This window comes from Tursiops truncatus, chromosome 2, assembly GCF_011762595.2.
Source record: "Tursiops truncatus isolate mTurTru1 chromosome 2, mTurTru1.mat.Y, whole genome shotgun sequence".
Taxonomy (NCBI): Eukaryota; Metazoa; Chordata; class Mammalia; order Artiodactyla; family Delphinidae; genus Tursiops; species Tursiops truncatus.
Genome location: NC_047035.1, coordinates 121,745,895 through 121,771,976, shown reverse-complemented (window position 1 = coordinate 121,771,976; position 26,082 = coordinate 121,745,895). Strand labels below are relative to the sequence as shown.

Here is a 26,082-nt window from a genome sequence, read left to right as displayed (position 1 = left end):
TATAATCATTTCACATCAGAAAACTATTAGTAGTTGAAGCCAGCATTCAAAATATATGAAATTACTTGCTCAGTTTGTAAGAAAAATGAAAAACAAAGAAACAAGTGTTCTACTTCTGGTGTCTGGGTTGGCAAGCAAATTAAAATATGTTGTGAAGATTCCACACATCTACTCTTCAATTTACATATAATTGTTCCATTTAATAGAAAAGGAAAAGTAGAAGTTCATAATACAATATCTTTGAATTCTGACAATCTAAGCACACTAAAGATATCAATAATCACTCAGAAGATTTTGGTAGCTCAGATAAATGTGTGAATGGTTCAAGTGTAGTTACAAAGATTTCTCATAGAACTCATTATTGAAGTGGTGATTACCCAGAGTTTATTTACTACAAGTTTGTACATGCTGGCAGCCAAGTACCCAAAGAGTTATTATATCATCCCCAAATTGTTTATTTAGCGACCTTTGTACAATTCAGTTCCTCTAGTGTATGCCAGCATCTTAGTTTTTCAATACCATAGTCCTTTCTGGGGGACACCACCTGCTGAGCAAATTGAATATCCCTCCACAGTTTTGCCTAGCATGGTCCGTGGACTGGACCTCAGCTCACATAAGCGATTTTGTCACTCATTTTGTTCAGATTCCACTGAGGTCCATTTTTGAAGTCACCATTTATCCAGGCACACTTATAAAAGGGAAATTTAGAATGAAACATGTGGCAGACACTGAGCTCTCAGGAATCCATCTCCCTGGGACACACTGGCCCACACTATTCAACCGTGGAGGCCAGCATCACTGATGACCCCAGAGTCCCATTGTCACTGGAGGGTTACACTCCCTGAGAGGAATGTCAGTATCTTAAGGACAAAGTGCTTACCAGCATGAAAATTCTCACTGGCCCTTAAGGATGAGAGGCAAAATTGTTACTGAAATACTCCTTCATGTCAGATCTCAAGAATAGGGAATAAACTCATTCATATGAAACCCAGCTCTTGGTCCATCTTGAATTGTAGTAATAGAATGTAAAGATGTAATATGTAAAGATGAGAAGCGATAATGTACATTTATCAACCAAGCAAAAGATGGAATAGAAGGACGAGGGGAAGATGGTGGAAGAGTAAGTCGTGGAGATCACCTTCCTCCCAACAGATACACCAGAAATACATCTACACGTGGAACAACTCCTACAGAACACCTACTGAACGCTGGCAGAAGACCTCAGACCTCCCAAAAGGCAAGAAATTCCCCACGTACCTGGGTAGGGCAAAAGAAAAAAAAAAAAAAAACAGAGGCAAAAGGATAGGGACAGGACCTGCACCAGTGGGAGGGAGCTGTGAAGGAGAAAAGGTTTTCCACACACTAGAAGCCCCTTCGCGGGCAGAGACTGGAGGTGGCGGAGGGGGAGAGCTTCGAAGCCGCGGAGGAGAGCACAGCAACAGGGGTGCAGAGGGCAAAGCAGAGAGAGTTCCGCACAGAGGATCGGTGCCAAAAGGCACTCACCAGCCCGAGAGGCTTGTCTGCTCACCGGCCAGGGTGGGCGGGGCTGGGAGCTGAGGCTTGGGCTTCGGTCGGAGCGCAGGGAGAGGACTGGGGTTAGCAGCGTGAACACAGCCTGCAGGGGGTTAGTGCACCACGGGTAGCCGGGAGGGAGTCCGGGGAAAAGGCTGCCTCGAAGAGGCACGAGACTTTTTCTTCCCTCTTTGTTTCCTGGTGGGCGAGGAGAGGGGATTAAGAGCGCTGCTTAAAAGAGCTCCAGAGATGGGCACGAGCCACAGCTAAAAGCGCAGACCGCAGAGACGGGCATGAGACGCTAAGGCTGCTGCTGCCGCCACCAAGAAGCCTGTGTGCGAGAACAGGTCACTATCCACACCCCGCTTCCAGGGAGCCTGTGCAGCCCGCCACTGCCAGGGTCCCGGGATCCAGGGACAACTTCCCGAGGAGAATGCACGGCGCGCCTCAGGCTGGTGCAACAGTCATGATGGCCTCTGCTGCTGCAGGCTTGCCCCGCACTCCGTGCCCCTCCCTCCCCGCAGCCTGAGTGAGCCAGAGTCCCCGAAGCAGTTGCTCCTTTAACCCCGTCCTCTCTGAGCGAAGAACAGACGCCCTCCGGTGACCTACATGCAGTGGCAGAGCCAAATCCAAAACTGAGCCCCGGGAGCTGTGAGAAGAAAGAAGAGAAAGGGAAATCTCTCTCAGCAGCCTCAGAAGCAGCGGATTAAAGCTCCACAATCAACTTGATGTACCCTGCATCTGTGGAATACAAGAATAGACAACGAATCATCCCAAATTGAGGAGGTGGACTTTGAGGGCAAGATTTATGATTTATTCCCCTTTTCCTCTGTTTGTGAGTGTCTATGTGTATGCTTCTGTGTGAGATTTTGTCTGTATAGCTTTGATTCAACCATTTGTTCTAGGGTTCTACCCATCAGTTTTTTTTTTCTTAAAAATTTTTTTTCTTAATATTTATGTTTTATTTTAATAACTTTATGTTTATTTTATCTTCTTCCTTCCTTCTTTCTCTTTTTTCTTCCTTCCTTCCTTTCTCTCTCTCTCTCTCTTTCTTTCTTTCTTTCTATTTTTTCTCCATTTTCTTCTGAGTCATGTGGATGAAAGGCTCTTGGTGCTGCAGCCAGGAGTCAGTGCTGTGCCTCCGAGGTGGGAGAGCCAAATTCAGGATACTGGTACACAAGAGACTTCCAAGCTCCACATAATGTCAAATGGCAAAAATCTCCCAGAGATCTCCATCTCAACGCCAGCACCCAGCTTCACTCAACAACCAGCAAGCTACAGTGCTGGACACCCTATGCCAAACAACTAGCAAGACAGGAACACAACTCCACCCATTAGCAGAGAGGCTGCCTAAAATCATAACAAGTCCACAGACACCCCAAAACACACCACCAGACGTGGACCTGCCCATCAGAAAGACAAGATCCAGCCTAATCCACAAGAACACAGGCACTAGTCCCCTCCACCAGGAAGCCTACACAACCCACTGAATGAACTTTAGCAACTGGGGACAGACACCAAAAACAACGGGAACTAGGAAACTGCAGCCTGCAAAAAGGAGACCCCAAACACAGTAAGATAAGCAAAATGAGAAGACAGAAAAACACACAGCAGATGAAGGAGCAAGGTAAAAACCCACCAGACCTAACAAATGAAGAGGAAATAGGCAGTCTACCTGAAAAAGAATTCAGAATAATAATAGTAAAGATGATCTAAAATCTTGGAAATAGAATAGAAAAAATACAAGAAACATTTAAGAAGGACCTAGAAGAACTAAAGATGAAACAAGGAACGATGAACAACACAATAAATGAAATGAAAAATACTCTAGATGGGATCAATAGACTCTAGATGGGATCAACTGAGGCAGAAGAATGGATAAGTGACCTGGAAGATAAAATAGTGGAAATAACTACTGCAGAGCAGAATAAAGAAAAAAGAATGAAAAGAACTGAGGAGAGTCTCAGAGACCTCTGAGACAACATTAAATGCACCAACATTTGAATTAGAGGGGTTCCAGAAGAAGAAGAGGAAAAGAAAGAGACTGAGAAAATATTTGAAGAGATTATAGTTGAAAACTTCCCTAATATGGGAAAGGAAATAGTTAATCAAGTTCAGGAAGCACAGAGAGTCCCATACAGGATAAATCCAAGGAGAAATATGCCAAGACACATATTAATCAAACTGTCAAAAATTAAACACAAAGAAAACAAATTAAAAGCAGCAAGGGACAAACAACAAATAACACACAAAGGAATCCCCATAAGGTTAACAGCTGATCTTTCAGCAGAAACTCTGCAAGCCAGAAGGGAGTGGCAGAATATATTTAAAGTGATGAAGGAGAAAAACCTGCAACCAAGATTACTCTACCCAGCAAGGATCTCATTCAGATTTGATGGAGAAATTAAAACCTTTACAGACAAGCAAAAGCTGAGAGGGTTCAGCACCACCAAACCAGCTTTACAACAAATGCTAAAGGAACTTCTCTAGGCAAGAAACACAAGAGAAGGAAAAGACCTACAATAATGAACCCAAAACAAATAAGAAAATGGGAATAGGAACATACATATCGATAATTACCTTAAATGTAAATGGGCTAAATGCTCCCACCAAAAGACACAGATTGGCTGAATGGAAACAAAAACAAAACCCATATATATGCTGTCTACAAGAGACCCACTTCAGACCTAGAGACACATACAGACTGAAAGTAAGGGCATGGAAAAAGATATTCCATGCAAATGGAAACCAAAAGAAAGCTGGAGTAGCAATTCTCATATCAGACAAAATAGACCTTAAAATAAAGACTATCAGAAGAGACAAAGAAGGACACTACATAACGATCAAGGGATCAATCAAAAAAGAAGATATAACAATTGTAAATATTTATGCACCCAACATAGGAGCACCTCAATACATAAGGCAAAAACTAACAGCCATGAAAGGGGAAATCGATAGTAACACATTCATAGTAGGGGACTTTAACACTTCACTTTCACCAACGGACAGATCATCCAAAATGAAAATAAATAGGGAAACACAAGCTTTAAATGATACATTAAACAAGATGGACTTAATTTATATTTATAGGACATTCCATCCAAGAACAACAAAATACACATTTTTCTCAAGTGCTCATGGAACATTCTCCAGGATAGATCATATCCTGGGTCACAAATCAAGCCTTGGTAAATTTAAGAAAATTGAAATTGTATCAAGTATCTTTTCTGACCAAAACGCTATGAGACTAGATATCAATTACAGGAAAAGATATGTAAAAAATAAAAACACATGGAGGCTAAACAATACACTACTTAATAACGAAGTGATCACTGAAGAAATCAAAGAGGAAATTAAAAAATACCCAGAAACAAATGACAATGGAGACACGATGACCCAAACCTATGGGATGCAGCAAAAGCACTTCTAAGAAGGAAGTTTATAGAAATTCAATCCTACCTTAAGAAACAGGAAACATCTCGAATAAACAACCTAAACTTGCACCTCAAGCAATTAGAGAAAGAACAACAGAAAAACCCCAAAGTTAGCAGAAGGAAAGAAATCATAAAAATCAGATCAGAAATAAATGAAAAAGAAATGAAGGAAACGATAGCAAAGATCAATAAAACTAAAAGCTAGTTCTTTGAGAAGATAAATAAAATTGATAAACCATTAGTCAGACTCATGCAGATAAATAGGGAGAAGACTCAAATCAATACAATTAGAAATGAAAAAGGAGAAGTAACAACTGACACTGCAGAAATACAAACGATCATGAGAGATTACTACAAGAAACTCTATGCCAATAAAATGGACAACCTGGAAGAAATGAACAAATTGTTAGAAATATACAACCTGCCAAGACTGCATCAGGAAGAAATAGAAAATATGAACAGACCAATCACAAGCACTGAAATTGAAACTGTGATTAAAAATCTTCCAACAAAGAAAAGCCCAGGACCAGATGGCTTCACAGGCAAATTCTGTCAAACATTTAGAGAAGAGCTAACACCTATCCTTCTCAAACTCTTCCAAAATATAGCAGAGGGGGGAACACTCCCAAACTCATTCTACGAGGCCACCATCACCTTGATACCAACACCAGACAAGGATGTCACAAAGAAAGAAAACCACAGGCCAATATCACTGATGAACATAGATGCAAAAGTCCTCAACAAAATACTAGCAAACAGAATCCAACAGCACATTAAAAGGATCATACACCATGATCAAGTGGGGTTTATTCCAGGAATGCAAGGATTATTCAATATATGCAAATCCATCAATGTGATAAACCATATTAACAAATTGAAGGAGAAAAACCATATGATCATATCAATAGATGCAGAGAAATCTTTTGACAAAATTCAACACCCATTTATGATAAAAAACCCTGCAGGGGTTTTCCTACAGGGAACTTTCCTCAACATAATAAAGGCCATATATGACAAGCCCACAGCCAACATCATCCTCAATGGTGAAAATCTGAAAGCATTTCCACTAAGATCAGGAACAAGACAAGGTTGCCCACTCTCACCACTCTTATTCAACATAGTTTTGGAAGATTTGGCCACGGCAATCAGAGAAGAAAAGGAAATAAAAGGAATCCAAATCAGAAAAGAAGAAGTAAAGCTGTCACTGTTTGCAGATCACATGATACTATACATAGAGAATCCTAAAGATGCTACCAGAAAACTACCAGAGCTAATCAATGAATTTGGTAAAGTATCAGGATACAAAATTAATGCACAGAAACCTCTGGCATTCCTATACACTAATGATGAAAAACCTGAAAGTGAAATCAAGAAAATACTCCCATTTATCATTGCAACAAAAAGAATAAAATATCTAGGAATAAACCTAGCAAAGGAGACAAAAGACCTGTATGCAGAAAATTTTAAGACACTGATGAAAGAAATTAAAGATGATACAAATAGATGGAGAGATATACCATGTTCTTGGATTGGAAGAATCAACACTGTGAAAATAACTCTACTACCCAAAGCAATCTATAGATTCAATACAATCCCTATCAAACTACCACTGGCATTTTTCACAGAACTAGAACAAAAAATTTCACAATTTGTATGGAAACACAAAAGACCCCGAATAGCCAAAGCAATCTTGAGAATGAAATACGGAGCTGGAGGAATCAGGCTCCCTGACTTCAGACTATACTACAAAGCTATAGTAATCAAGACAGTATGGAACTGACACAAAAACAGAAAGATCAATGGAACAGGATAGAAAGCCCAGAGATAAACCCATGCACATATGGACACCTTATCTTTGATAAAGGTGGCAGGAATGTACAGTGGAGAAAGGACAGCCTCTTCAATAAGTGGTGCTGGGAAAACTGGACAGGTACATGTAAAAGTATGACATCTGATCATTCCCTAACACCATACACAAAAATAAGCTCAAAATGTATTAAAGACCTAAATGTAAGGCCAGAAACTATCAAACTCTTAGAGGAAAACATAGGCAGAACACCCTATCCTTTCTGACCCACCTCCTAGAGAAATGGAAATAAAGACAAAAATAAACAAATGGGACCTAATGAAACTTCAAAGCTTTTGCACAGCGAAGGAAACCATAAACAAGACCAAAAGACAACCCTCAGAATGGGAGAAAATATTTGCAAATGAAGCAACTGACAAAGGATTAATTTCCAAAATTTACAAGCAGCTCAATAACGAAAAAACAAACAACGCAATCCAAAAATGGGCAGAAGACCTAAATAGACATTTCTCCAAAGAAGATATACAGACTGCCAACAAACACATGAAAAAATGCTCAACATCATTAATCATTAGAGAAATGCAAATCAAAACTACAATGAGATATCATCTCACACCAGTCAGAATGGCCATCATCAAAAAATCTAGAAACAATAAATGCTGGAGAGAATGTGGAGAAAAGGGATCACTCTTGCACTGCTGGTGGGGATGTGAATTGGTTCAGCCACTACGGAGAACAGTATGGAGGTTCCTTAAAAAACTACAAATAGAACTACCATATGACCCAGCAATCCCACTACTGGGCATATACCCTGAGAAAACCATAATTCAAAAAGAGTCATGTACCAAAATATTCATTGCAGCTCTATTTACAATAGCCAGGAGATGGAAACAACCTAAGTGTCCATCATCGGATGAATGGATAAAGAACATGTGGCACATATATACAATGGAATATTACTCAGTTATAGAAAGAAACGAAATTGAGCTATTTGTAATGAGCTGGATGGACCTAGAGTCTGTCATACATAGTGAAGTAAGTCAGAAAGAGAAAGACAAATACCGTATACTAACACATATATATGGAATTTAAGAAAAAAAAACTGTCATGAAAAAACTAGGGGTAAGACAGGAAGAAAGACAGAGACCTGCTAGAGAATGGACTTGAGGATATGGGGAGGGGAAAGAGTAAGCTGTGAGAAAGTGATAGAGAAAGGCATGGACATACATACACTACCAAATATAAGGTAGATAGCTAGTGGGAAGCAGCCACGTAATACAGGGAGGTCAGCTCGGTGCTTTGTGACCACCTAGAGGGGTGGGAAAGGGAGGGTGGGAGGGAGGAAGACGCTAGAGGGAAGAGATATGGGAACATATGCATATGTATAACTGATTCACTTTGTTATAAAGCAGAAACTAACGCACCATTGTAAAGCAATTATACTCCAATAAAGATAAAAAAAAAAGACACAATCAACCGAGTGAAAAGGGAGAAAATAATTGCAAATTATGTATCTGTTAAGGACTAATATCCAAAATATATTAGTTATTTAACTCATATAACTCAACAACAACAAAAAAAGCAACCTGATTTAAAATGGTCAAAGGACTTGAATAGACATTCTCCAAAGAAGATATACCAATGACCAATACGTGCATGAAAAGATGTTCAACATCATTAATCATTAGAGAAATGCAAATCAAAACCACAATGAAATACCATCTCATGTCAACTAGGAGGGTTACTATCAAAAAAAGCAGAAAATAATGTGTTGATAAAGACGTAGAGGAATTGGAACCCTTGCGCACTATTGGTGGAAATGTAAAATGGTGCAGCCACTATGGAAAATAGTATGGTGTTTCTTCAGAAAATTAAAAAGAGAACTACCCTACCATCACTATGTATCATCTTGGTACATACCCAAAAGAATTCAAAGAAGGGTCTCAAAGAGATATTTGTACATTCATGTTCATAGCATTATGCACAAAAGCCAAAGACGGAAGCAACCCAAATATCTATTGACAGACCAATGGGTAAACAAAGTATGGTATATTCTAGAATATTATTCAGCCTTAAACAGAAAGGAAATTCTGACACATGCTACAACATGAATGAACCTTGAAGAACTCATGCTAAGTGAAATAAGTCAGAAACAAAAGGGTATTGTATCATTTCACTTCTATGAGGTACCTAGAGTAGCCAAATTGATAGAGACAGGAAGTAGAATGGCAGTTACCAGGGGCTGCAGGGACGGGAGAATGGGAGCTTTTGTTTAATGGGTACAGAGTTTCAGTCTTGCAAGATGAAAAAAGTTCTGGAGGTGGATGGTGGTGAGGTTTGCACAATAATGTGAATATACTTAATGCCACTGAACTTTAACCTTAGAAATGATTAAGATGGTAAATTTTATATGTATTTGACCACAACTTAAAAGTAAAATTTTAAAAAGATATTTTAAATATAAAAAAAAAGATGGAATGGTTCGCTGTGTACCTGCATTTAACTGTATTAATTTATTTCTTTACTTAGATATTTAAAAATAATATCTAAGTAAAGAAACAAAGAAAGAGCAAAAGTTATAGAAATAAAGGAGACAGAAAACATGAATAATTCACCATATTATTAATGTCTCACAGTATTTGAATTAACAGTCTTTAAAAAAACATGTGAATTCCTGACTTCTTAAAAACAATAATAAAAATGATCCTGCAAAAAACTTATTGAAAATTGGGTTGTTACCTCTGGAATACATTGTTTTTGCCATTCCCAGGTGAGAAGGCTGTTACAAAAACAGCAGTTCCTTGGTGTAGTGGTGAGAATTCCAAGCAATAAAATGTACCTTCCATTCAACATTGCTTCCAATCTACAAAGCACAAGCAAAAATTATGGAGGTTGAGAAAGAAAATCTTAGTATAATGTTAAATGGTAAAAGCTTACATAACATTCACCATAGTTAGTCACTATACAACTGATATCACCAGAAGAGTTACACTCACTATTTGGAACATGGTAATATACAGATTAATTTTTTTAATAAGACATTAATTTCAGAGTTCCCCAGAGCACATGCCTCAGAACCATGCATTACAAGCAGGATCTCTCTTATACACATTTGAAACACACTGAGGGCAGAAGTCATGAAATCCATATAAAAATGCAAGAATTTTAAACATGATTTCACATCTAAAAATGTTTATTATTATATATTATAATATATATTATTATTATAATTGAAGCCAGCAATCAAATGTATATGAAAGTTGTTCTTCACATGATAGGAGGAAAAAGAGAGACACAACTAAACAACAGTTGAAAACTTAAGACTGGGTTGGCAAGCAGATTAAAATGTATTGTGAAGACATTCCAAAATATAGTACCTATGCTTCAATTTACATGTAACTGTTTCACTTAATGTAGAAATGAAGAATAAAAACCCATGAAACCTGTGATCTCTTTGAGTTTTGACCATCTAACTGCCCTAAAGAGACTGTTACTCAGAAGATTCCAGCAGCTCAGACAAACATGTATAAGCATAAACATACCCACATTTTCCGCACTCATGTGCTGGTTCTCTAGAGTCTGTTTACTAAGTATGTAAATAATGCTGCCAGGTGAGCACTCAGAGAGTTTCACTATTATCCCAACACTGTAGAAGTACAGACCTCTGCCTAATTCAGTTTATCGAACACATGCACATTGGTGAGCTTTCAAATACAACAGTTCCTGTTGGTACCTCACAGCTGAACAAACTCAACACTCCTTCCACATATTTTGCACAGGGTGGGTATCTGTGCTGGACCTCAGTTTCCCAGAACTGATTAGGTCACGCATTTTGTTCAGATTTTCTGAGATCAATAATTACAGTCATCATCAATCCAATGACATTATTAAAAGGGTTACTTTGAGGCTCAGTTAAGAAACAGACCAAGCACTCAGGAGTTCATCACCCATGGACTCACTGACCTATCATATTCAGTCATAGAGGCCATATATCACATATACTTCCCAAGGCTCCAAGGCTGACTAGCATAGTCAAAGACTTACTGTTATTGAAATATTACATTACCCCTACGAGAAATGTCAGTATTTCCAGGACAAAATGCTTACCAGTTTGAGAATGGACCTTAAGGATGGAAAGGCAGACTTATTCTGAATCCTGTCCTTTATGTCACCTCTCTTTCATATGAAACACAGTACTTGATCCATGCTGCATGTAGGAATAAAATAAAATGTGGAAAGATGAGAAGTAAATGTGTCCATTGGTCTGCCAGGCACAAGATGGTAGAGTTCACAAATGTACCCCTACATTAAATAAAATAATGTATTTCTCTCCTGAAATATTTCTGAAGTTATTCCAATAATATTAATTGTGTTAATCTCTACCCTCCATCAGAGCAAATATTGTCCAGTATTTTCTGCCACCAGATAATCAGATGTTTATAGACAATTATAAAATTTACTTCCTATAATTTATGCAACCAGGTTAACTTTCAAATACCATAGTCACTATTGGTAATACTTCTTGATCAACTGAATTCCCTCCATTTTTTGCCTAGTATAGTGCCTTGTGCTGGACCTCAACTCACAGAAGTAATTTTGTCAGTCATTTCATTCAGACTCCTCTGAGATCCATTTCTGAAGTCATCATCAATACAGGTACATTTGTAGAAGAACATTAAACGTGAGATATGTGGCAGAGACTGAGCACTCAGGATTCCAACACCCTCAGACACAATGACCTGCAGTTTTAAATCACAGAGACCAATCATCACAGTCAATGACCTAGTCTCACAGTTGACTAGCTTGGCCAGAGTTTTATTATCATTGGAATGTTACAATGCTCTAATGTCAGTATTCTCAGGACAAAATACTTACCAGTGTGAGAATTCCCACTGGACTGTGAGGTTTGGATGGCAGATTTAGTCATGATATTCTCCATCATTTCACTTCTCAAGGTGAAAAAAATTAGTTCTTTCATAAAAAAACAAGTGCTGATTCTAAGTTGAACTACAAAAATAGAGCAAAAGTGAGCAAAGATTTGTAACCCATTCACTGATCAGTTGGCCTAGGAGTCCCTACACTGCAGGTATTCTCATTTAGTTAGCCTCGAAGATGTCTAGAGGAGAGAAACTCTTTCTGTATCTAAAAAGGCTAAAAACCGGGTGACAAAGGTCAGGTCATCCCATGTTATTGAGCAGCCTTAATTAAGAGGAACTATTCATTTCTGTATGCTGGAGTCTCCCTTACCCCAGTGAGAGCCTTAGGTAACCCAGTCTAGAAAAAACCTTCCAACACCTTATACAGGACTAGTAGGAGCTATGTGAATGTCCAGCAAAACCAAAGAAACCAAGGGATCAAAACAGCACCAAATCGGCTCTGACAATCAGACTGCAATTGAAACCACACCCTAGAAAAATGTGATAAGACATTGAAATAAACCAACACAGGGATCATGGAACTAAAATAAAAAATTAAATAGAAATCAGGTATCCTAATATAATATGAAAAACTGCCCAATAGAGATGCAAATAGACATTATCATACTAAGTGAAGTAAGTCAGAAAGAGAAAGACAAATACAGTATGATATCACTTATACATAGAATCTAAATTATGGCACAAATGAACCTATCTACAAAACAGAAACAGACTCATAGACATAGAGAACAGACTTGTGGTTGCCAAGGGGGATGGGAGGAGAAAGAAGGATGGACTGTGAGTTTGGGGTTCGTAGACACAAACAATTACATTTAGAATGGATAAACAACAAGGTCCTAATATATAGCATGGGGAACTATATACAATATGCTATGATAAACCATAATGGAAAAGAATATAAAAAAAGAATGTGTATGTGTGTATAACAGAGTCACTTTGCTGTACAGCAGAGATAGTTACAACATTGTTTATCAACTATACTTCAATTTAAAAAAACCCTGCCTGGGCTTCCCTGGTGGCGCAGTGGTTGAGAGTCTGCCTGCCAATGCAGGGGACATGGGTTCGTGCCCCGGTCCGGGAAGATCCCACATGCCGTGGAGCAGCTGGGCCCGTGAGCCATGGCTGCTGAGCCTGCGCTTCCGAAGCTTGTGCTCCGCAACGGGAGAGGCCACAACAGTGAGAGGCCCATGTACCGTAAAATAAAAATAAAAATAAAAAAACCCTGCCTAATAGGAATGAAAAAATTACACTATACAAGAAAAATAATCATGAACAGAATGCGACCAGAAAATCAATGAAGGAAACAAAAGCTTAAAAATGCAGTTATAGAAAAAATATTAAAATATTGATGAACAAATTTTACAGTGTAAATAAAAAATACCTTAAAATAAAAAAAATAATCTCCAGTAAATAATATGAATTGTAAATAAACAAATAAATAACTGAAATACAAATTAACCTATATAATAAATATGAAAATCTCACCAGATAGGTTCACTATTAGAGCTGACAAAACAGGAAAAATATTAAGAGAAATTAGTGTGGATCAATAGATAAAAATCATTTTAAAACCAGAAAATAAAATCTAAGAAACAAATCCTAATAACAATGTGTGATTAAAAAGAAAAGATTGCTAGATATTAAATAACTCATTAAAAAAGAATACTAATCAACTAAAGGTTAAAAATACAGAAGTTGTAGGACAAACATATAAAAGCATGAATTCAGAATTTAAAAAATTCTACAGTTAAAACACTGTAATCAAAAAGGTAGCTGGAAATAAAATGTAAAACTAAAAAGTTCAATTATATAATAACATTTCAGGAAAATATGAAAGCAAAAAATGAAAGAAGGTGTACCTGACACAGCACTGAGAAATATTTAGCTGTAGTTTATTAATTTAAAAAATATCTAGGGACTTCCCAGGCAGTCCAGTGGTAAAGACATTGCCTTCCAATGCAGGGGGTGGGGGTTCGATCCCTGGTTAGGGACATAGGATCCCACATGCCTCGTGGCCAAGAAAAATAAAAAATAGACAGAAGCAATATTGTAACAAATTCAATAAAGACTTTAAAAACGGTCCATATTAAAAAAAAAGAGGAAAAATAGAAGACTATGACAATGACATTATAAGGACAAATAAATAACAAAATAAGGTCAAAAAAGACACTATCCCCTATGAACACACAGGGTCTATTAAAATTCTTGATGGAAACCATTTGAAAATGTAAAACGTAGTCTCTGAAAAAAACAAACAAAACAACACTGTCTGAAGAAAATGGCAACTTTATCACAATATAACACATATAATAAAATTCAAGGAAAAAACTGGCTAATGACAAAAGATGAATATTTACTATAAAAAATAATCATGATTAACAAAGCTAGAATAAATTAGTTTGCTGGGACACATTACAAAAAGAATGGAAAAACTGTAAGGATATAAGATAAAAAGTCAACAAACCACTTGGGCCTGGCTCACTTAGCTAGGTAAGGGGAACTAACGAGCACAGTTCCATATGAAATTAAAGCCAAGCCAGAGTCTCTTCATTTGGACAACACGGACAGCTAATGGCATAGGAGCCATTCCGATGCCCAAAGTTGCGGGACAAAACCCTTGCAGCAACTGGGTAACTTGCCGTGGTGCTTTGCACTTTCACACTCTGGGTCTGTCAGTGCCATGACCTCGGAGAAACCATGAGACCCTGGTCCTCCAGAACTAACGTATATCCCACAGCCGCACAAAGAGAGAACCGAGACAACAGCATGGATTCTTGAAATGGCATGACTTCTCTGGCCTGAGACCAGGAATGCCAGAGAACACAGGGTCGCTGCACCAGTGGGTGGCAGGACGAAATGACCCCCGTATCACACATCCTCTCCTGCCCTTATACCTACTGTAGCCTTTCCTTGGCAGCCGACTCCCTTGTTTCTGCATGGAGGCGCCCAATAACATCCGGGAAGAGTTATAAGCCTCAGGGAATGCTATGCAGGCTGGGTACAGAAAAGACATTGGGCTGTCTTGAGGAACACTCTCACATCTTCAACACAGGGGGACCATGGCAAAAAGGGGACAAAATACCCCCCGGCCTCCAAATCGGGCCCCATGAGAAGACACCATACTATGCCACGAAGGCAAACATTTGACGGCACAGGGACCAGTCATGAAGCAAATCGACAAAGGAGAGGCAAAGGGTGGGATGATCCACAAAATTGCACCTCGTATTTCTTCCTTACATGTGCCTCCAACGCGCCTGAGAGCATCACAAAGGAATGGACCATGTCCACTGTCGATCAACACACCCACCAGTAAACCTGTGGGATTAGCCAACTATCTCACGTGTATTTCCCATTCGCCTTGCTTTCTCTCTGGGCCAGGATCCAAACACCACACGGCAAGGTGTCAGAGCCACCCCTCACCACAGAAGGTTGATTTCACCAGGAATTGCCTAAGGCATTTTTGAACCCCTCCATAAACAAGAAACAAGAGGGATACAACCCAAGGAGGAGCCATCAGCTTGGCCCAACTCCCAGAGACACTGGCCCACTTGATTTCCCCCGATCATCAGGAGAAACTTTAACTGCATCCGGTCGCCCAAGCAGAACATGACAAAGAAGCCTGGCATAGGCCAGGACTCCTTCTCTGACCCTGAGCATACAGACTTCTGTTTCTTTGAGGGCACAAGGCAACGACCAGGGGGTGGGGGAGGCCTGTAGAACTCAATTGCAGGTGATAGGCCCACCAATGGCTCACACTTCCTCTCCCTCCCGCATGCTGAACCACGGTAGGGGACAGCAGTCATGGCTAGACAAAGGCGCCCAGAGACGGCATGCTATCCCTAGCCTTCCCACTTGGATGCGCATCCCAGGCTCCTTTCCCAATTGCTCTTCTCCCCACAAGAAGACCACCACCCTCAAATTGAACAACGAGGCTATATGGACACCCATGTCAGCAAATGCAATGTGAACCTCTCCCTACTTTCCTTTTGGGAGCCACGTGCTGGACCTCAGTTCCAATGAGGAGACGGTAAGGATTTCTCACTCATTTTGTTCAGATTTCCAAGGAATGCATCTGTGGGAGTGATCAGCGATCCAGGCACATGCTCAAACGCTGAACATGCAAAGTTGTAGCCTCCACCATGGGACGGCCAGCGAGCTCAATCATGTCAGCATTCGGGAGTGGCCAGAGCAAAGCCATGGGGCAGGTAGTGCAACCAAGTCTCAGGGCATCGAAGCTGGTGTTCCCCAGGAAAAGACCAGAGGTGAGGGTGTAGTCCCAGTGCATAAGTTCCCCTGGCCAAACATCTAGGTTTCAGCAAAGAAGTGCTGCTTACCGCCACAAGGGTTAAACCAGGATCCTTACGGACTGCACGCTAACACCCCTCCAAGACTCCTACACCACACCTTGCCTTTCTGCATCGTCCTCACTTCGCCGGGTATCACGGATTATATGGAGGGCTCCAGGCTGCTGCTGGCATTCGTTCCCTGGCAGTCCACCTGGCTCGGGGTGAGAGAACACACGTATGCTTGAGGATGGTGCACAGGCACACCAAGGGAAAGGGCAATACCACCTAGGGATGTGCATTCTATCTCGCCTAAACATTTCATTTGCTGCCCATTTTGTCTGTGTATCAGCAGCCAAATGTGAATGCATCGGGATGTGGACGCCTGCAGAGCATGCAGACATCAGGACAAAGAGCGCCACTGTCCAACAACCCCCTGCTCTCGGGCCCTGCAATTCCTCTCCTGAGCTCTCCTCTCTCCGACACAGGAAAAGGATGTCATCCTGAACACCAGAGACACCCTCAGGGGAACTGGGCTCCCTCAGCCTAAGAGCCACTGCCCTCTAGGGAAACACACCTGCTCTAGGAACATACACTTCCACACAACTGACTCGCCATCAAGTGGAAACAGGGTCCCTGTGATCTTCCACAAGGGAATGGCCATGACCGAAAGTGATGACCTCCATCAAAAGGGGTTCCTCAGGCCTCAGGACAAAGGGCACTGAGGCACCGCTGGACTGAACAAGGGTGAACAGCAGCAGGCATGCTTCCTGGTCTCCAGCCAAGCCAGAGGACCTTCACTTGGACCACACAGAGAGCAAATGGCATCAGAGCCAATTTGATGCCCAAAGGTGCAGCAAAAGACCTTTGCAGCACCTGGGTAACTTGCCATGGCGCCTTGTACTTTCACAATTTGGGCCCGTCAGTGCCATGTCCTCAGAGATACCATGAGACCAGGTCCTCCAGAACCAACGTGTCACCAAGAGTCGTACAACAAGAGAACTCAGCCAACATCCTGGACCCTTGAACAGCCATGACTTCTCTGACCTGAGGCCAGGCATGCCGGAGACCACAGGTTCACCGCACCAGTGGGTGGCAGGATAAAATGATCCCTGCACTCCACATCCTCTCCTGCCCTTAAACCTGTAGCCTTTCCTTGGCAGCCGACTCCCTTGTTTCTGCATGGTTGTGCTCAATGACCTCCGGGAAGAGCTCCAATCCTCAGGGAACGCTATGTGGGCCGGGTATAGAAACGATGCTGGGCTGTCCTGAGGAACACCTTCATATCTTCAACACAGGGGGAACGTGGCCAGACAGGGACAAAACACACCACGGCCTCCAAATTGGCCCCCATGAGAAGACACAATACTGTGCCGGGAAGGCAACCATTCGCTGGCACAGTGACCTGCCATGAAGCAAATCAACAAAGGAAAGGAAAAGGGTGGGGTGGTCCACGAACATGCACCCTTAATCCTTTTCTACACATGCCTCCAAATGTGCTGGAAGGCGTCCCAAAGGAGTTCCAGGAACCCTATGGCCACCATCAATCTATCTACCACCAGTAAAACTTGCAGGCTTAGCCAGCCTTCGCACGTGTGTTTCCTGCTCACCTTGCCTTTCTCTCTCTGCCAGCATCGAAATATCTCACCGCAAGGTTCCAGAGCCACCCCTCACCAGAGAAGCTTGATTTTCCTGGTAATTACCTAAGGCATTTTCCAGCCCCTCCACACGTAACACACAAGAGGGACACAACTTGAGGAGGAGCTATCAGCTTGGCCCAAGTCCGGGACAGTGGCCCATTTTTTAAAAAAATTATTTATTTATTTATTTTGGCTGCATTGGGTCTTTGTTCTGTGTGAGGGCTTTCTATAGTTGTGGCAAGTGGGGGCTACTCTTCACTGTGGTAAGCAGACTTGTCATTACAGCGGCTTCTCTTGTTGTGGAGCATGGGCTCTAGGCGCATGGCTTCAGTAGTTGTAGCATGTGGTCTCAGTAGTTGTGGCTCGCGGGCTCTAGAGCGTAGGCTCAGTAGTTGTGATGCATGACTTAGTTGCTCTGAAGCATGTGGGATCTTCCCGGACAAGGGATCGAACCGGTATACCCTGCATTGGCCAGCAGATTCTTAACCCCTGCACCACCAGGGAAGCCCAACAGGGGCCCGTTTACTATCCCCGATCAGCAGGAGAAACCGAAACTGCATCCCATCTACCAAGGAGCCTGGCGTAGGCCAGGACTCCTGCTCTGACCCTGAGCGCAGAGACTTCTGCTTCCTTGAGGGCACAAGGCAATGACCAGGGGGTGGGAGAGGCCTGTAGAACTCAATGGCAGGCCATAGTACCGCCAATGGCTCACGCTTCCTCTCCCACCAGAAGGCTGAACTGTGGCAGGGAACAGCAGTCCTGGCTAGACTCAGGTGCTCAGAGATGGCATGTTGTCCCTAGCCTTCCCACGTGGAAGGGAATCCCAGGCTCCTTCCCAATGGCTCTTTCCCCACAAGAAGCCTGCCACCCTCAAACTGAACAAAGTTGCTGCAGCTGCCCACGGTAGCAAATGTAACATGAACCTCTCCTTATTTTTCCTTTGGGAGCCATGTGCTGGACTTCAGTTTCAATGAGGAGACTGTAGGGATTGCCCACTCATTTTGTTCAGATTTCCAAGGAATGAATTTATGGGAGTGATCATCGATCGAAGCACCTGCTCAAAGCCTGGACATGCAAAGTCGCAGCCTCCACCACCGGCGGCCAGCGAGCTCAATCATGTCCACAGTCAGGAGTAGACAGAGCCGAGCCACGGAGCAGGAAGTGCAGCCACATCGCAGGACATTGGAGCTCGGTGCCATGGGAGAAGCCCAGAAGGTGAGAGTGTAGTCCCAGTGCACAAGTCCCCATGGCGAAACATCTAGGTTTCGGCAAAGAAGTTCCACTTACTGCCACAAGGTTTCCACCAGGAAGCTCAAGGACTTCACGCCAACACCCCTCTGACACTCCTTCACCTTGCCTTGCCTCGCCTTGCCACACTGTCCTCACTTCACTGGGTATCATGGACTATCCAGAAGGCCCCACGCTGCTGCCGCCATTCATTAACTGGCACTCCATCTGGCTCGGGGTGAGAGAACACACGCACGGTTGAGGATGGTGCATGGGTGCACAGAGGGACAGAGCATACCACCCAGTGATGTGTGCTCTATCTTGCCTCAACATTTCATTTGCTGCCCAGCTTGTCTGTGTGCCCACAGCCAAACATGAATGCATCATGAGGCAGACGGCTTCAGAGCATGTGGCCATCAGCAAAAAGAGCACCGCTGTCCATCAACCCCCTGGTACAGGCCCTGCAATTCCCCTCCTGAGCGACCTCCCCGCAGACACAGCATAAGGATGTCATCCTGAACTGCTGAGACACCCTCAGGGGAACTGGGGCCCCACCAACTTACAGTCACTGCCAACCAGGGGAACACACCTGCTCTTGGCACATACGCTTCCTCACATTGCACTCCCCTTCAAGGGGAAACGTGGTCGCTGCAATCTTCCACAAGGGAAGGGCCCTTGGCCGAATTCGATGACCTCCATTAAAAGTGGCTCGAAGGGACCTGTGACAAAGGGCACCTGAGGAACCCCTGGACTGACCAAGGGAGACTCACCAGCAGGCATGCTTCCTGGTCTCCAGCCAAGCCAGAGGCCCTTCCCTTGTACCACACGCAAAGCTAATGGCACCGGAGCAATTCCAATGCCCAAAGTTGAGGGTCAAACCCTTGCAGCAACTGGGTAACTGACCGCAGCACCATGCACTTTCGGACTCTAGGCCCATCAGTGACCTTGGAATAAGCGTGAGACCCTGGACCTCCAGAACCAATGTGTCACCCACAGTTGCACAACGAGAGAACCCAGCCATGAGCCAGGACCCTTGAAACGACATGACTTCTCTGGCCTGAGGCCAGGCACGCTGGAGACCATAGGGTTGCCGCACCAGCGAGTGGCAGGACAAACTAACACCTGCACCACACATCCTCTCCTGCCCTTAAACCTGTAGCCTTTCCTTGGCCACCAACTCCCTTGTTTTGTGCATGGTTGCACCAAATGACCTCCAGGAAGAGCTCCAAACCTCAGAGAACGCTATGTGGACCGGGCATAGAAATGATGCTGGGCTCTCCTGAGGAACACCTTCATATCTTCAACACATGGGGGAACGTGGAAAGACACGGACAAAACACCCCACGGCCTCCAAATCGGCCCCCATGAGAAGACACAATACTGTGCCGCGAAGGCAACCATTCGCTGGACCAGTGACCTGCCATGAAGCAAATCAACAAAGGAGAGGAAAAGGGGGGGATTGTCCATGAACATGTACCCGTAATCCTTTCCTACACGTGTCTGCAAATATGCCTGAAGGCATCCCAAGGAGTTCTGGGAACCTAAAGGCCACCATCGATCTATCCACCTATGAGTAAACCTGTGGGTTTAGCCAACACTCTCACGTGTATTTCCCACTCGCCTTGCCTTTCTCTCTCCACCAGGATCCAAATGCCTCACAGCAAGGTGCCAGACCACCCCTCACCAAAGAAGCTTGATTTCCCAGGGAATTGCCTAAGGCATTTTCCAGCCCCTCTACACACAACACACAAGTGGGACACAACCCGAGGAGGAGCCAAGGGCTTGGCCAGACTCTGGGGAACAGTGGCCCATTTGATTTCTCCCCATCATCAGAAGAAACCTAAACTGCATCCTGTCTCCAAAGCAGAACATGACACAGAAACCAGGCCTAGGACAGGACTCCTGCTCTGACCCTGATTGCAGAGACTTGTGTTTCCTTGAGGGCATGAGGCAATGACCAGAGGGCAGGGGAGGCCTATAGAACTCAATGGCAGGCCAGAGATCCACCAATGGCTCACACTTCCACACCCACCTGCATGCTGAACCGCAGAAGGGGACAGGAGACCTGGCTAGACTCAGGGGTCCAGAGTCATCAAGCCGTCCCCAGCATTCCCATGTGGATGGACATCCCTTGTTCATTTCCAAATGGCTCTTTCCTCATGAGGAGGCCACCACCCTCAATGTGAACAACGTGGTTGCAGATGCCCAAGGTCGCAAATGCAGTGTGAACCTCTCTGTAATTTTCTTTTGGGAGCCACGTGCTGGACCTCAGTTCCAATGAGGAGACAGTAGAGATTGCTCACTCATTTTGTTCAGATTTCCAGGGAATGCATTTATGGGAGTCATCATTGATCCAAGCACCTGCTCAAAGGCTGGATGTGCAAAGTTGCAGCCTCCACCGTGGGAGGGCCAGTGAGCTCAATCATGTCAGCAGTCAGGAGTGGCTAGAGCCGAGCCATGGGGAAGGAAGTGCACCCAAGTGTCGGGGCATTGGAGCTTGGGTGCCCGTGGAAAAGCCAAGAAGGTGAGGGTGTAGTCTTGGTGCACAAGTACCTGTGGCCAAAAATCTACGTTTCTGCAAAGAAGTTCTGCTTACTGCCACAAGGTTTCCATAAGGAACCTCAAGGACTTCACGCCAACAGCCCTCCAAGACTCCTTCACCTTGCATCACCTTGCCGCACTGTCCTCACTTCACTGGGTATCACGGACTATACGGAGGGTGCCATGCTGCAGCTGGCATTCATTCCCTGGCACTCCACCTGGCTTGAGGTAAAAGAACACATGCACTTTTGAGGATGGTGCACGGGTGCACAGAGGGAAAGGGCGATACCACCCAGTGATGTGCACTCTTTCTCACCTCAACATTAAATTTGCTGCCCATCTTGCCTGTGTGTCTGCAGCCAATCGTGAATGCATCGTGGTGCAGACACCTTCAGAATGTGCGGCCATTAGCACAATGAGTGCTGCCATCCATTAACCCCCAGTACGGCACTGCAATTCCCCTCGTGAGTGACCTCCACACTGACACAGCAAAAGGATGTCATCCTGAACGCCCCAGAAAACCTCAGGGGAAATGGGATCCCTCAGCCTAAGAGCCACTGCCCTCCAAGAGAACAAACCCACTCTTGGCATATAGGTTTTCACTTAATGGACTCGCCCTCAATGGGAAATGTCGGCCCTGAGATATTCCATAAGGGAACGGCCTTGAGCCTAATGTGATGACCTCCATTAAAAGCGGCTCATAGTGACCCATGACAAAGGGCACCTAAGGAACCCCTGGACTGACCAAGGGGGACTCAAGAGCAAGCATAGTTCCAGCCCTCCTGACAAGCCAGAGGAGCTTCCCTTGGACAACAGGCAAAGCTAATGGCATAGGAGCCATTCAGAGGCCCAAATTACCAGGGCAAACCCTTGTTGCTGTGGTGCCTTGCACTTTCACACTATGGACCCGTCAGTGAAAACACCTTGGAGAAGATGTGAGACCCAGGTCCTCCAGAAGCAATAGGTCACACACAGGTGTGAAATGAGAGAACCAGCCAAAAGCCTGGACACTTGAACCTGCATAACTGGTCTGGCGTGAGGCCAGCCACACTGGAGAAAAAAGGCTCGCAGCACAAACGGGCGGCTGGACAAAATGACCCCGACACCACACACCATTTCCTGCCCTTAAAACTGTAGACTTTCCTTGGCAGCCGACTCCTTTGTTTCCACATGGTTGCGCCCACTAACCTCCGGGAAGAGCTAAATACCTAAAGGAATGCTATGTGGTCTGAGTATAGGAATGATGCTGGGCTGACCTGAGAAACACCTTCACACCTTCAACACAGGGGGAACGTGGATAGACAGGGACAAACACCCCACGACCTCCAAATCAGCCCCCATGAGAAGACACCATACTGTGCCACAAAGGCAACCATTCACTAGCATAGGGACCCGCCATGAAGTAAATCGACCAAGGAGGGGAGAAAGGCGGGACAGTCCACAGAAGTTCTCCCGTGTTCCCTCTCTACACGTGCCTCCAAATGCTCCTGAGGGGATATCAAAAGTGTTCCTGGAAGCCTATGGCCTCTGTCAATCTGTCCACCCACAAGTAGACATGTGGGCTTAGCCAGCCATTTCATGTGTCTTTATAGGTAGCCTTGCCCTTCCCTCTCCACCGGGATCCCAACGTGTCATGGAAAGATGCCAGAGCCACCCCTCACCAAAGAAGCTTGCTGTGACTTATCTTGACTAAGGCATTTTCTAGCCTGTTCACACAGCACACAAAAGCTGGAAACAACCCGAGGAGGAGCCATCAGCTTGGCCAACCGCCCGGGGACAATGGCCCATTGGATTTCTCCCCTCATCATGAGAAACCTAAACTGCATCTGGTCTCCCAAGCAGAACATGACAAAGAGCCAGCCCTAGGCCAGGAATCCTGCTCTGACCCTGAGCATAGACTTCTCTTTCCGTGAGGGCACAAGGCAATGAGTAGCCGGTGGCGGCGGCCTGTAGAACTCAAATGCAGTCGATAGGACCACCAACGGTTCACGCTTCCTTTCCTAGCCGCGTGCTCGTCCGTGGCAGGGGACAGAAGTCCTGGCTCGACCAAGGAACCCAGAGACGGCACGCTGTCCCTAGCCTTCCCACCTGGATTGGCATCCCAGGCTCCTTTCCCAATGGCTCTTCTCCCCATGAGACGGCCACAACCCTCCACTCGAACAACGTGGCTGTACACACACACGGCAGCAAACGCAACCTCAACCTCTCCCTACTTTCCTTTTGGGAGCCACGTGCTGGACCTCAGTTCCGATGAGGAGACGGTAGGGTTTTCTCACTCATTTTGTTCAGATTTCCAAGGAATGCATTTGTGGGGGTCATCATCGATCCAAGCACATGCTCAAACGCCGGACATGCAAAGTTGCAGATTCCACCAAGGGACGGCCAGTGAGCTGAATCATGTCAGCGTACAGAAGCGGCCAGATCTGAGCCATGGGGCAGGAAATGCAGCCAGTTCTCAGGTCATCGAAGCTCATGTTCCCCAGGAAAAAGACAGAAGATGAGGCTGTAGCACCGGTTTTCAGTTCCCGTGGCCAAACCTCTAGGTTTTAGCAAAGAAGTGCCACTTACCGCAACAAGGTTTAAACCAGGATCCTCATGGAATGTGCGCCAACACCCCTGCGAGACTCCTCCTCCTCCCTTCACCAGGTATTATGGATTATACAGATGGCCCCAGGCTGCTCTGCTGCTGGGATTCCGGCCCTGGCAGTCCACCTGGCTCGGGCTGAGAGAACACACGCGTGCTTGAGGATGGTGCACGGGCGCACCGAGGGAAAGGGCGATACCATCTAGTGATGCGTGCTCTATATCCCCTCAACATTTCATTTGCTGCCCATCGTGCCTGGGTGTCCGCACGTAAATGTGAAAGCAATGTAGCGTAGACGCCTTCACAGTGTGCCGCCATCAGGACAAAGAGCCCCGCTGTCCAACAACACCCTGGTCTCGGGCCCTGCAATTCCTCTCCTGAGCACTCTCCCCTCCATCACAGCTAAAGGATGTCTTCCGGAAACCCTGAGACACGCTCAGGGCAACTGTGCCTCCTCAGACTAAGAGCCAGTGACCTTTGGGGAACACACCAACGCTAAGCACATATGGCTCCACACAGTGGACGCGCCCGGAAGATCAAGAGATCTTCCACAAGGGAAGGGCACACGGCCGAATATGACGGCCTCCACCAAAAGCGGCTCATAGGGACCCACGACAAGGGCACGTGAGGAACACCTGGACTAATCAAGGCAGACTCACCAGCAGGCATACTTCCTGGCCTGCTGTTAGGACAGACGACCTACCCTTGTCGTACACACAAAGGTAATGGCATGGGAACCATTACGATGCCCAACGTGGCGGGGCAAACTGTTGCAGCAATTGGGTCTCTTGCAGTGCTGCCTGGCACTTTCACACCCTGGGTCCGTCAGTGACGTGACCTCGGTGAAACCGTGAGGCCCAGGTCCTCTAGAAGCAACGTGTTACCTACAGCCGCGCAACAAGAGAACCCGGCCAACAGCCTAGACACCTGAACCGGTATGACTTCTCTGGACTGTGGCCAGGCACGCCGTACACCACAGTCTCAAAGCACCAGCGGGTGGCAGGAGAAAAGATCCCCGCACCACACATCCTCTCGGGCCTGGAAACCTGTAGCCTTTCCTTGGCAGCCGACCCCCTTTCCGCGTGGTTTTGCCCAAAGACCTCCGGGAAGGTCTGCAATCCTCAGGGACTGCTAGGTGGGCTGGGTGTAGTACCGATGCAGGGCTGTACTGAGGAACACCTTCACATCTTCAACACAGGGAGAACGTGGACAGACAGGGACAAAACACCCCACGGCCTCCAAATCAGCCCCCATGAGAAGACACCATACTGTGCCATGAAGGCAACCATTCCCTGGCACAGGGACCCGCCATGAAGTAAATTGACCAAGGAGGGGAAACAAGCGAGACACGCCACAGATGTGCTCCCGTGTTCCCTCTCTACACTTGCCTCCAAATGTCCCTGAGGGAATACCAAAAGTGTTCCCGGAAGCCTATGACCACCATCGATCTATCCACCCACCAGTAAACCTGTGGGATTAGCCAGCCATCTCTCGTGTCTTCTTCATTCGCCTTGCCCTCCTCTCTCCACCGGGATCCCAACGTGTCAGGGAAAGATGCCAGAGCCACCCCTCACCAAAGAAGCTTGCTGTGACTTATCTTCACTAAGGCATTTTCTAGCCCTTTCACACAGCACACACAAGCCAGACACAACCCGAGGAGGAGCCCTTAGCTTGGCCAACCTCCCGGTGGCAATGGCCCATTGGATTTCTCCCCTTATCAGGAGAAACCTAAACTGCATCTGGTCTCCCAAGCAGAACATGGCAAAGAAGCCTGCCCTAGGCCAGGAATCCTGCTCTGACCCTGAGCCTACAGACTTCCGTTTCTTTGCGGGCACAAGGCAACGAGTAGCCGGCGGCGGAGGCCTGTAGAACTCAAGGGCAGGCGACCGGACCACCAAGGGCTCACGCTTCCTCTCCTACCCGAATGCTGAACGGTGGCAGGGGACAGCAGTCCCGGCTAGACCAAGGAAACCACAGACGGCACGCTCTCCCTAGCCTTCCCTCCTGGATTGGCATCCCAGGCTCCTTTCCCAATGCCTCTTCTCCCCATCAGACGGCCACAAGCCTCAACTTAAACAGCGTGGCTGTGGACACCCACGGGAGCAAATGCAACGCGA

The 26,082-nt window shown here is 45.1% G+C and overlaps 1 long non-coding RNA gene and 4 other non-coding genes across 5 annotated transcripts in view; all 5 read right to left on the bottom strand.

Annotated features, from left to right (window-relative positions):
- LOC109551790 (uncharacterized) overlaps positions 1 to 19,136 on the bottom strand; it is a 38,357-nt gene extending 19,221 nt beyond the window's left edge. The window contains exons 1-6 of the long non-coding RNA XR_012330241.1: positions 18,901 to 19,136; positions 16,025 to 16,187; positions 11,629 to 11,760; positions 11,340 to 11,492; positions 10,861 to 10,960; positions 9,493 to 9,616 (exon numbers count right to left, since the gene is read on the bottom strand). This is a non-coding gene — a long non-coding RNA (uncharacterized lncRNA). The remainder of the gene's footprint in view (positions 1 to 9,492; positions 9,617 to 10,860; positions 10,961 to 11,339; positions 11,493 to 11,628; positions 11,761 to 16,024; positions 16,188 to 18,900) is intronic.
- On the bottom strand, positions 15,693 to 15,784 carry LOC117311335 (small nucleolar RNA SNORD116). Its single transcript, XR_004525548.1, has one exon. It is a non-coding gene; the product is annotated as a small nucleolar RNA SNORD116 (small nucleolar RNA).
- On the bottom strand, positions 18,570 to 18,661 carry LOC117311381 (small nucleolar RNA SNORD116). Its single transcript, XR_004525591.1, has one exon. It is a non-coding gene; the product is annotated as a small nucleolar RNA SNORD116 (small nucleolar RNA).
- A 1,967-nt stretch (positions 19,137 to 21,103) lies between the features above and the next one.
- LOC117311356 (small nucleolar RNA SNORD116) lies at positions 21,104 to 21,195 on the bottom strand. The gene has a single exon (XR_004525568.1). It is a non-coding gene; the product is annotated as a small nucleolar RNA SNORD116 (small nucleolar RNA).
- A 2,422-nt stretch (positions 21,196 to 23,617) lies between these two features.
- On the bottom strand, positions 23,618 to 23,709 carry LOC117311333 (small nucleolar RNA SNORD116). Its single transcript, XR_004525546.1, has one exon. It is a non-coding gene; the product is annotated as a small nucleolar RNA SNORD116 (small nucleolar RNA).
- Positions 23,710 to 26,082: the final 2,373 nt, after the last annotated feature.